Source organism: Coenobita brevimanus, chromosome 101 (assembly GCF_032717465.1).
Source record: "Coenobita brevimanus isolate Jiangsu-jjx chromosome 101, ASM3271746v2, whole genome shotgun sequence".
NCBI lineage: Eukaryota > Metazoa > Arthropoda > Malacostraca > Decapoda > Coenobitidae > Coenobita > Coenobita brevimanus.
In genome coordinates this window covers 37,021,396-37,029,321 of record NC_137054.1, presented here as the reverse complement: position 1 = coordinate 37,029,321, position 7,926 = coordinate 37,021,396, and positions in this window count along the sequence as shown.

The window sequence follows — 7,926 nt, the reverse complement described above, 5'->3', positions numbered from 1 at the left end:
CCCTTCTATTTTACTTACACTATGTTATTCACTGTCACTTTCAGTAAGATAAAACTATAATACACTGTTCAATCATATGTACTGAACATCCATTGCTTTCACCTGCTATTTACACATTATTTACACATTATTTCCAAATCATTCTGCTTCCACACTTGCACTGTTAGAACTGCTTCTGGCTGTGGTAATCGAAGAAGCAGGTAACACAGAAGGGAACCTGTCACTCAGTGCACTGCCAAGAGGTGCGTTTATGCTCAGGTGTGCGGCGGATGGTATGTGCACATACCTGACACCTGCGAATCGCAGCCTTCCTTTTCCCTGTGGCAGGCATAAGCTCAAGTCTGTGCCGATACATATACGCCCTCTGCTTAAGTCGGTCGGGAAGCGTTACTGGATGGCGCCTTGGAGTTGCTGCTGTCACCCTACCATATCTTTCCAGCAGCTGCTGGACACAAGTCCTGGCGAACAACCTCAGGGAGAAAGACTTGGGTGGCTTGACCTTCATCTTGTACAGGATGAAGGCGTTCAGCATCGTCATATCTATCAGATGCAGAAAAACTTTCCTGTACCACCTAGTATTCTTCCTGAGGCAGTTGATCTCACCAATCATCATGTCGGACTTGTCCACCAGCCGCATGTTGATATTATAGTCCAACACAGCATCAGGTTTCATCACAGGTTCGCCTGTCCTACGGTCGACCTTCCCACTGTCTCTCATCTCCCCCTTATGTACGGTGGTGAGCATGTGCACGACCCTCTTGTCATGCCACCGTATTGCCAGCATCTTCTCACACTTTCGTAGGTGCACGTCTCCTCGCTGCGAGGTTCCTGCCTCTGGGAATTTGGGGAAGTGGGCACGATTACTTTTCACAGTGCCGCAGGAGCCAATGCCGTGCTTAGAAAGGTATTTGGCAAGTTTCGGTGCTGTATAGTAGTTGTTTGAATACAGCACATGATTCCCACCAAAATACTTTTCTAGGAGCACTTTCACTACACAGCCTGAGAAGCCAAGGGTGTGTGTTTTATCCAGATCGACAGTGCTGGCTGAATATATGACGAAGTCAAGGATGTACCCCGTCTTACAGTCGCACAGTACAAAGAACTTAATTCCAAAGCGATGGCGTTTGCTTGGAATGTACTGAACAAACCTAAGACGTCCTCTGAACAAAACCAAGGATTCGTCAATGACAACCTTCTGAAAGGGGTGGAAGAATGACATAAACTTATCCTTCATTCTGCTCAGAATCTCCCGGATCTTCCAAAGTGGGTCGGTTTGGGAAGGTACATCGCTGTCAGCAAAGTGCAGGTTTCCCATGATGTTCCGGAAGCGATCTCTGGCCATGTACTTATTGAAGATGGGTGAGGGTAGTAAGGGGTCCATGGACCAGTATTCTTCCATTTCATGCTTCTTGGAGTGTGGCATGAGAAGCATGAGGGCAAAGAACACATACAGCTCCTGCACTCCCAGCATGGACCACTGTTGCATCTTGGCTGCACCTGTACCACTTGCAGCACGTTGTGATTCATACCTGTTGGTCTCATCACATATGTGCTGCATGACTTCGTCATCTAGGAAGGTCAAAAGGTAGTCGACACACTCAGCATTTTCGTCCATAGTGAAGGCAGGCTGAACTCCTGAGGAGCTCTCATCAAAAACTAGATTTTCTGGCACAAAATCTGACCCTTCCGTCCACGCGAAGGCGTCCAGGATTCCCTGTCGTGGCAGTGTAGGGCGGGTGGTGGTGGTGGTGGTGGAGGTTGGCTGTGAGGGAGGTTTATCTCAGTCAAGGTCACTCACACTGACCCTAGATTGCCGTACAGCACTAGCAGCCCTTACCCTACTAGCTACACTACTTTTCACTCTCCTTGATTTACCTCTACCTCTACGGCCTGCCTTCACTGTTGATGCTGGTGGTGACTCCGACGACGAAGACTCCGGAGGTAACTCAACCGACGATGATGAAGAAATGAGTGAAGTGGGGCTTGGGGAACGGGGAGGTGAATGCACTCGTGACTCATGGTGGGCTGGGTCACGTGGGGGCATTGTTCTGGGGCTAACACGCCGCCTTTTCACTCCCTTCCCAAATTCCTGTCCTTGCTGCACTAAAGGCTCCTTTCCCTTGGAGCTAGACACTGATTCACACACTGTAGCACTCGTTGTTGCTGTTTCTGGCACGATAACCTCACCCAGCTCATCACAAGATTCACCCAAATCGTCATAGTCACTGTCCATCATAATCATGGACAATTCTGCCAGTTCACGTGCCACTGCAGAGTCACTAAGGCCTTTCCTGCTTGCCTCACTACTTTTCTTAGGAGTAGAGGTCACGGGGCCCTTTGCAATGGGCGCAGAAGCGGCAGGAATGGCGGGGTGCGAGTGCGACATCGTTTCTCTACAGCGGAGGAAAAGGAACTAAATGCCGCGGCTTATCTGAGAAGGGAAGGGCGCGAGTGCGACATCGTTTCTCTACAGCAGAGGAAAAGGAACTAAATGCCGCGGCTTATCTGAGAAGGGAAGGGTTGACAATGACACTTTAGGCTGACTGCTGCTAACTTACAGGCTAATTTTTTATAGGTAGAAAATCTCAGCAATACCTAAAGAAATAGGTAGTTCCAGGTGAATGTAAATGTCAATTAGGATTCTCCCTTCCTTTCTGATATATATTTTTATTACAGACATCGATTACAAGGCATAAATCAAAGGGGAAATTACCGTGGTAATGTAGCGAATGAATGCACGTGAGGTTTTGTCAGGTGATAATTAGCCAATTTCTGGTGTATAACACTATCACTTACCTGTTTTTTTTTTTGGTATATATTGTTTTGTATAAGTATAGGGCATAGGGCTTATTTCAATGGATGAAATCTGTGGAAAAATCCGGGGGAAATTTGCGTAGCGCAGCGCGGCGTGGGAGGTGAGAGGACAGGGTAATGGAGGGCAGGTAGGGAGGGGAGTCACGAAGGGGGTAAAATCGCTAAATTGTCAACAATGGCTGGGAGTACAGATGAGATTTGGAGTGCTGACTAGTGTTGGACATTGGCAGTACTGATAGATCATACAAGCCACCACTTGAGAGCCCAGGATAATTCAAAATAACACAGAATCACAAAAGTGACGCCCCGCGGTATGATCCATTGTGGCTGAGCGTCACGAAAGTGACGCCCTGTGGTTAAGGGGTTAAGGAGATACGTGCGGCATGTGTGTACAGTATGTATGTAAGTAGGGAAGTAGATGGGAGGGAAGAAGCTAGGAAGATATGAAGAGTATGTAAGTATGTACTGTAGGTAGGTAGGTAGGTAGGCCTAGATTGGAAGGTAGGAGAGAAAAATAGGAAAAGCTCTGTAGAGAATCCTATTTGAGAGCGGAGTGGGTAAATAGGGATGAAGGTGAGAAGAGAGGTCTCGAAATTTAAGGAAGACATGTAGGCAGACAGATAGGCAGAGAAGGCAGGAAAAGAGGCTTGTACTCTAATGTATATATTGCGTAGATAGGTAGGCAGGAAGGCAAGTAAGTAGGTAAGGGGTAAGAAGAGAAGCCCTGTAGCAGGTACGTGAGAGATAGGTAGGTAGGTAGGTAGGTAGGTACATACTGTAGGTTGCAGGGGTATGGAGGTCAGTGGTTTACCATAGGCAGGTATATTGGAAAGTAATAATGTAAGTAGCAAGTAGGCAGAGAAAAAGGAAGTTATCAAGGAAGTTAGATAGCTGGCAGGTAGGTATGAAAATAGCCTTGCTAGCAAGGCAATAAGGTAAGTCAGTAAGTAAGCCTCACGTAATGCAATTAGATATTTAGATCAGTGGGTAGATCGGTCGACACCTGGGTAGGTAGGCATATTAGCAGACAGGTAGATAGGTAGAAAGGGTAAGATGAAACCTTCTGTGGAATTATTTATGGTACTGTGTGTACATGTACGTAGGTAGATATATAGTTTGGAAGCAGGAAGTCGGTAGGTTATCAGGCAGGAATTAGCTAGTCAGGTACAAAAAAGGTAAGATGAGAGGTAGACAGGTAGGAAGGTACGAAGGAAGGGTAGGCAAGAAAGTAGATAAAGTGGTAGGCGGGCAGAAAAAGAGTAGGGCAGCAATAAATAGGGAGGAAGGTGGGTTGGAAGGCAGGTGGAGCGGTAAAGAGAAAGGAAGGTAGGAAGGTACGTAGACAAGTAAGAAAAGAAGTATTCAGTTATCAAGGAAGGTGGGGTGGTAAGAAAGGGATAGGAGGAAGGGAAGGTAAGCGAGTAGGTAAGTATTTAGGCACACAGGAAGGAGGGTAGATGGGAAGGCAGGAAGGTAAGTAAGAAATGAGGTACTCAGAGTGGAATGAAGCTAGGAAAGAGAGAAGGCAGGAAGGGGAGGTATGCAGACAGATTGGAAATTAGGCAGATAGGAAGGTGGGTTGGCACGAATGAAGAAACACGAGGAGGTAGAAGGAACGACTGGGAGGCAGATAAAGAGGATGGTACCAAGGTACGTAGGTAGGTAAATAGGTAAGTAGGAAGGCAGGTAGATAGGTGTCGAGGTAGGTAGGCAGCATGGTAAGACACTAAGCAGGTAATACTGTAAGGAGGGAAGCAGGCAGTTACCATAATAAGTACGTAGATTGGAAGGTAGGCAGTATGGTAGGTATATTCGTGAGCCACATGAGGAGACCACCCAAGATTACCGTACTTACTTAGAGTTGGCCATTTGTCTGAGACGGAGAGAATATTAGCAGCATAAATATGGTCCAAGCTTCCTCACCCCTTCCCCCCTCTCTCTCTCCCTCCCTACCTTGCTGTCTTCCTGCTTCGCGTTCTTCCTATCTTCCTGCCTTCCTACCTTGTTTCCTGTCTTCTTTCTCTAGCTTTCTGTACGCCGTACCTTACTTCAGTAAGCTTTCCTCCATCTGTCTCTTCCCTCCTACCCTCTCTCCCTCCCTTCTGTCCTTCCTTATTTCCTTTCTTCCTGCCTTCCATCTTTTCTTCTTTTTTTCTTTCTGTCTTCTTTCATTCTTACCTCTTCATTTATTTCTTCATTTTTTGAAACTTCTCTCTCAAATTCTTGCCTCCCTTTCCTGTACCCTTTACTGCTCTCTCCCCTCTCCTTCTCCTTTCCTTCCCTCATTCTCTTCCCTTCTCTCTCACATATCTTCTTGCTCTTATGTCCGTTTCGTCTACCTTATCTGTTCTTTCCTTGCAGCATTTAAACCTAACTTTTTTTTTCTCTTCTAACTTGTTTTTCCTTCTTTCCTGTCTTCTTTATTCCTCTCTTTCATGCCTTCTTCCTCCATCTTCTTCATTCTCCCTTTCCCAGTCATAATTTCTAAGCTCTCTATCAATAACACTGACAATACTATATATATCTCTAGCTTAAAAATATATCCTACAACAAAATAGTACTTCGGTTAATTTGTCGTTCTCCAGCACAGTTCAGTAACACAGATGATGATATTTACCACCAAACTGCTGAAATATTAGCACCCAAAACACTGTAATCTTCGGTTATTTTAATTTATCAGTTGCCAAATGGGGAGAGGCCCCATCCTTATACACAGGGTTGGACCTGTACACTAACTTACAAGAAATTTCTTTGTATCAGCTCATAGACTATCCAACACGAAAAGTTAGCACACTGGATCTGGTAATGGACACATCAGAAAACTTAGCAAGTAATGCTATTATAGCGACCATCGCATGGTCACAGTCAATATTAAATTCAGTTATCATAATGTCAGGGTAATTTAAGAGAAAGTGCCCAGCAACAAGAGAGCGAATTTTCAATAATGGAAGGAAAAATTTGTTTTTGAGACTGAAATTCTATTGTTTGAAAAGAAGATAATAATGAAACATGGAAATCGTTCACAGATATTCTAAGTAAAACAGTCAAGTTATGTATTCCAGTGCGCAACAGACGGTCTGCTAAAAATATTAAACTCATGTGGCGGAATACAGGATATAAAGCGTTGCCTGTCTACTAGGTAAAATGTGCACAAAAAAATATATTGCCACACACAAAGTGATAAAAGTATAATGCTCTTCATCATAAAGACAGAAAAAAAAAAAAAAAGCGAAATAAGAAGGCATTTGAAGCTCATGTTGCTCGAATTAGTAAATCTAACACCAAATTTCTAAACCCCAAATTAGTAAATTACTAAATTAGAAAATCCAACTCCAATTTTTTTTCCAGATACATCAGAAACAAGAAGATAATAGCACCAACATGTGTCCCACTAGTTACAGATAATGGATTTGCATTCGATGATGAGATGATGTCTAAAACGCTCAACACTTTCTTTGCATTCATATCTACAGTTGAAAATACAAATTCCATTCCTGAAGCTTTTCTGTTCCTCTCCCAGCACGCTGAAGTGAGATGCATGGGACCTTTGTCTGACTCACTGTTTATTCATTTCTGCAACATTCGTGGCCTTCCTCAAATTTTCTCTTTGTTGAACGCCAGACCTCTTCTTCTAAACCTCACTTTCACTTCCTCATTGAGACTCAACTGCCTGAGGCAACTGACGGCTAACCCTTCTCTACTGACTATCAAAAATTCTCTAACCATCTTACGTCTAATATGGAACACATCCTATCGGCTTCTCCCTGCTCTGAAATATCTGTTCTGGGTGATTTCAATGTTCACCACCACCATTGGCTCTCTTCTCTATGCACTGAATCACCTGGTGACCAAGCCTACATCTTTTCTATCCTTAATGACCTATAGCAGCTTGTACGGCAACCTACCCTTATCCCTGACTGCTTTGGAGAGTTCCATCATGCCAGACCTCTTCCTTACAACTATTCCTTCTGCATACTTTGTTAATCTCTGCTTTCCTTTGGGTTCCTCTGATCACAGCCTTATTATCTTAACATGTCGTATCACTCCTGTAAGGTCTGTGGTGGCCGTGGTACTTGAAGCTGCTGCTGGGAGGCCCTCATACAGTGTTTCTTTGGTTTTCCCGGAAATAATTATTGCCTGCATGACCAAGAGTCGTCTGATCAGGTATGTGTCACACATTATGGAAGTTATTCTTTCAGGTATGGAAGCAAACATTTGTTTCTCTTATCCTGTAACTAATGCAAACACAATCTTGGATTAATCACACCTGCTCTAATGTCCACAACAAGAAGGCCTACAAAAGGTACTGGAACTAGCCCACTCCTGAATCTAGTCTCTTTTTATGTCTCTGCCCAGAGTCATACTTAGTCTGTTCTCCATTCTGCTAAGAATAATTTCAATCATACTAAGTGCTCTGAACTTTCCAACTCAAATCCTTCCCACTCCTCCAGGCACCTTTCCAAAAACCTCTCTAACAACTTTACTTTGTCGTAATTCCCTCCACTTTTCCACTTTGATGGCTCTGTACCTGTTTCTACTAGTTATAAAGCAGAACTGTGCTCGGACTTCTTCAGTTGATGTACTTTCTGTCCAAATTAGCCTTAATACTAACAAAGCATAAGGGCCTGATGGGGTCCCTCTTGTTGTCCTCAAGCACTGTGCTTCTAAGCTTACACTCTGCCTAGGCACTCTTTTTCACCTTTGTCAACTTGTACCCTTCCTTCTTGCTGGAAATATGAGTTAAATCAGTCTGTCACAAAGAAGGGTGACCTTTCCTAGCCTTCCGATTATTGGCTAATTGATTTAACATCTTGTATTTCTACTGTTTTTTTAAAGCTATTCTTTAACCCATCACGTCCCAACCGATTTTCCACCACTGACTCCCCCCAGTCCCGACCAATTTTGGAAAAAAATTTTTTTGGCTAAAACATCCGCTTTTGGTGAGAAACATCGAAAATTCATGGAGAAATTGCTCACCTGAGGTTTAAAATACTCAGTACAGGTAGCAGTACCTCCTTACCTTACTGTGTTTTCTATCAGGCTGGCTCCAAAGAAAACGAGTTCTATGGGAGGGTAAGTATTCCACACCACTCATAAACGGTATTTATTTAT